This window comes from Schistocerca gregaria, chromosome 2, assembly GCF_023897955.1.
Source record: "Schistocerca gregaria isolate iqSchGreg1 chromosome 2, iqSchGreg1.2, whole genome shotgun sequence".
Lineage (NCBI taxonomy): Eukaryota > Metazoa > Arthropoda > Insecta > Orthoptera > Acrididae > Schistocerca > Schistocerca gregaria.
Window position 1 is genome coordinate 737,391,418 of NC_064921.1, and position 4,669 is coordinate 737,396,086.

The following is a 4,669-nucleotide window of genomic DNA, read 5'->3' on the forward strand; positions in this document are numbered from 1 at the left end:
AACAACAGCAGCCTGTTTTGTATTGTCGCGAAACGGAGGAGAGAGTGCCACGATGCGTGAGTTGGGGTTGTAATCATCAAAGTAAATGTATTTTTTGCTGCCGCAGAACCTTTTCACGAAATTTCAATCACCAACTCTCTCCTCTAAATGCGAAAATTTGTTGATGCGCCCGCCTACATAGCGCGAAATGGCCATATTAATAAATTAAGAGAAATCAGAGCTCTCAAAGATTTAAGTGTTCGTTTTTCCAGCGCGCTGTTCGAGAATCGAACGGTAAAGAAATAAATAGATTGCAGGTGCTTCGATGAACCTTGTGCCAGGCACCTAATTATGAATTAAAGATTAATCATGTGGATGAAGATGAAGAGATAAGATGGTTGTATCTTCAAATATGATTGTACGTCCATTCGTTAAATTAATGCGTCGATATTGTTGAGGAAGTAATATCACAAGTGTCTTGATTTCACGAATAGTAATCCAGATCACTCTTACGTGAAGGGCTTATTTCAATAGTGGTACAAGTCCATTACCTCCACTTTTCTGTCTATAATGCTTCTGAAATTAATGAGCCAAACCAACAGAAAGAAAGGTTCACCTCTAGCAAGAAGCCATATGCTTGAATATTTATGGTATCTCAACTGCAGATGTTTCAACGCTCATTTAACTTTAGGACTCTGTATCTCAATATGAACAAAAATGGACTTGTACCACTATTGATTGTGCGGTAGCTTTCTCGCTTCCCGCGCCCAGGTTCCCGGGTTCGATTTCCGGTGGGATCAGGGATTTTCTCTGCCTCGTGATGACTGGGTGTTGTGTGATGTCCTTCGATAGTTAGGTTTAAGTTGTTCTTAGTTCTAGGGGATTGATAACCATATCTGTTAAGTCCCATAGTGCTCAGAGCCATTTTTTGTACCACTATTGAAATAAGCCCTTCATGTAAGACAAACACATTGGTTTCGGAAGACAGTCAGGTTCTTCACTATGAGATCAGTGTATCGAAAGCTCGAGTTTCAGCTCAACGTGTTGCGACTTGAACGAAACCAAATTACACCTAGCTGTCGCCGCAGAAAACGATAAGTCCATAGACAAACATCTTCGAATCGAATACAACAGTTTTCCATGTACAGAAGGCTGAATCCGGTCTCCTATTGACGGAATTCAGAGCGATGCGAGAAGGCAGACAACGGTTGATGACGACAGCCTCGCACGTGCATCTCAGTGACCGACCTGACCCTATTGACCCTGACACCGACAGCACGCTGGCTGCCCTCTAGCCTTTCTTCCTTCCTTCCTTCCCCAGCGGGCCGAGCGCCAGCAGTGCCGGCTATGAATACCCGCGCGTGCCTCTCTGTGACCACTACTGGTAGCAGACGTCCGTGCAGCTAAAACAGAGCCCGTGCAGCCGCGCGTTGACTTGCTTCGGCATGCGTCCAACCGGCGAGTCACGAGCTCTTACGTAAGCTGTATGCCCGGAGGAGATAAAGCGCTACGACCGCCCCCAGCTGTCCTCACTGGGCGCCAACAGCAGTACATCTTGCTGCCGCCTTGCACTCCTCGAATGGTCTTAGCCCTTTAACTGCTTTCCACTTATGTAGGGTAATTCCGTGATGATGTTACAAACGTCAAGGAGTATCAACAATATTAGGAAAAGGACAGACTGTTACTCACCGTAAAGATAGCCCTTTGAGTTGCAGACAGGCACAACAAAAGTACAGTTGCTTGCTTGTGTGGTGTCTCCTTTGCTGAAGAAGGCTTTGACCGAAAGATACAATGTGTAACAGTCTTTTCGTTATGCCTGTCTGCAATTCAACGGGTCATCTTCACCGTGTGTAGCAATGTATCCTTTTCCTAATATTGATGATTTCCAACCTGGAAAAACTGTTTCAAATGGCTGTAAGCACAATGGGACTTAACATATGAGGTCACCAATCAACTAGACTTAGAACTAATTAAACCTACAACCTAAGGACATCACACACATCCATGCCCGAGGCAGGATTCGAACCTGCGACCGCAGCAGCAACGCGGTTCCGTACTGACGGGCCTAGAACCTGTCGGCCACAGAGGCCGGCTCCAACCTGGAGTTCATTTTTACAGTGAGTATTATATTTCTGATAGCCAAACCTGGAGTTTCTACCTTTTTAAACTTCAAAAAATGGTTCAAATGGCTCTGAGCACTATGAGTCTTAACTCCACCTGGCGACTCAGTTGGACCAGCGTTCGTGCTGGACGTGCAGACCGCGTGAGACGACGCTTCATCCAGTCCCAAATATGCTCAATGGGGGACAGATCCGGAGATCTTGCTGGCCAGGGTAGTTGACTTACACCTTCTAGAGCATGTTGGGTGGCACGGATTACATGCTGACGTGCATTGTCCTTTTGGAACAGCAAGTTCCCTTGCCGGTCTAGGAATGGTAGAACGATGGGTTCGATGACGGTTTGGATGTACCGTGCACTATTCAGTGTCCCCTCGACGATCACCAGAGGTGTACGGCCAGTGTAGGAGATGGCTCCCCACACCATGATGCCGGGTGTTGGCCCTGTGTGCCTCGGTCGTATGCAGTCCTGATTGTGGCGCTCACCTGCACGGCGCCAAACACGCATACGACCATCATTGGCACCAAGGTACAAGCGACTCTCATCGCTGAAGACGACACGTCTCCATTCGTCCCTCCATTCACGCCTGTCGCGACACCACTGGAGGCGGGCTGCACGATGTTGGGGCGTGAGCGGAAGACGGCCTAACGGTGTGCGGGATCGTAGCCCAGCTTCATGGTTGCGAATGGTCCTCGCCGATACCCCAGGAGCAACAGTGTCCCTAATTTGCTGGGAAGTGGCGGTACGTTCCCCTACGCCACTGCGTAGGATCCTACGGTCTTGGCGTGCATCCGTGCGTCGTTGCGGTCCGGTCCTAGGTCGACGGGCACGTGCACCTTCCGCCGACCACTGGCGACAACATCGATGTACTGTGGAGACCTCACGTCCCACGTGTTGAGTAATTCGGTGGTACGTCCACCCGGCCTCCCGCATGCCCACTATACGCCCTCGCTCAAAGTCCGTCAACCGCACATACGGTTCACGTCCACGCTGTCGCGGCATGCTACTAGTGTTAAAGACTGCGATGGAGCTCCGTATGCCACGGCAAACTGGCTGAGACTGACGGCGGCGGTGCACAAATGCTGCGCAGCTAGCGCCATTCGACGGCCAACACCGCGGTTCCTGGTGTGTCCGCTGTGCCGTGCGTGTGATCATTGCTCGTACAGCCCTCTCGCAGTGTCCGGAGCAAGTATGGTGGGTCTGACACACCGGTGTCAATGTGTCCTTTTTTCCATTTCCAGGAGTGTAGTCTCTCCCCACTTGAGTACAACGAACGAAACGGAAATTGTTCAAAAAATGTTCATATGTGTGTGAAATCTTATGGGACTCAACTGATAAGGTCATCAGTCGCTAAGCTTACACACTACTTAACCAAAATTATCCTAAGGACAAACACGCACGCCGATGCCCGACGGGGGACTCGAACCTCCGCCGGGACCAGCCGCACGGTCTATAACTGCAGCGCCATAGACCGTTTTCTTTTTAAGCTCATTTTGTTCGTTGCATCTGTTGGGCGGAATTCGTAAGACATCAGTTTAAGTTCGTTGTTGATCGATTGACTCAGTTTTTATTATTATTATTATTATTATTATTATTATTATTACAGATGGCAGCTAACTCTCTGACCGAACACGCTGAACTACCGTGCCGGCGAACGCTTCACGATTTTGCGTGTCATCCTTGCGCAGGGGCCATGCTAATCTTCTCTGTATCGTTCCAATTTTAGTACATGTACCGCCGAAGCGAGTACAATCGCTCGGCTAATCCCGCGCGGCAAACGTACATGGAGCCGTGTGAAACTGTCAGCGATGTCGTCTTTGCGCCGTTGTTGAGCGTCACATTCACGTGAATGTCGGTTATGCCGTCAAAGCGTCGACCCTTCATGTGAATTTCTGCATTTTGTTGTTTTGTGGTCCGTTTTATTGATAACACCAAGTCTCGTTCCCCCTCTTTTTTTAGGAAAAAAAACCGTGTTTTACTTTTTAGCCAAGTTGCGGCAGGCTTCCACGTGTCGTTGTGTTTGTCCAGGAGTCGCGATGGGTGTCTGAACCTCGCTTCCCTCTGAATGCTAGTCCGCCGCCTTAACTGAAGCGCCATCTTGCTGTGACGCACACTGGCAGCTGTAAACTTGTCTGCTTGTTACCTACGCTTACTCGCCACTGCCTGCGAGTGCTTGTTTAGAGGCTGTCAGTATATACATTAGTTAGCAAGGCGTAATTACTGACGCACATTACGTCAAGTGATATTTGTATTTCCCAACACCTAAGCCACAAGCCATTCGTAACAGTCGTATGTTCCAAGGGTGTGTTATACACTTCACAGAAAAGTCAACTTCGTTTCTTTTCCATTGTTTAATTCTGACACCTAAAAAATAAACGTATCATGAGGCTTCTGATTTACAGGGTGGCCCATTGATCGTGACCGGGCCAAATATCTCACGAAATAAGCGTCAAACGAAAAAACTACAAAGAACGAAATTTGTCTAGCTTGAAGGAGGAAACCAGATGGCGCTATGGTTGGCCCTCTAGATGGCGCTGCCATAGGTCAAACGGATATCAACGGTGTTCTTCTT

General features: G+C 48.5%; 1 non-coding gene across 1 annotated transcript; it reads right to left on the reverse strand.

Annotated features, from left to right (window-relative positions):
* Positions 1-3,740: 3,740 nt before the first annotated feature.
* Positions 3,741-3,847, reverse strand: LOC126337503 (U6 spliceosomal RNA). Its single transcript, XR_007565080.1, has one exon. It is a non-coding gene; the product is annotated as a U6 spliceosomal RNA (small nuclear RNA).
* Positions 3,848-4,669: the final 822 nt, after the last annotated feature.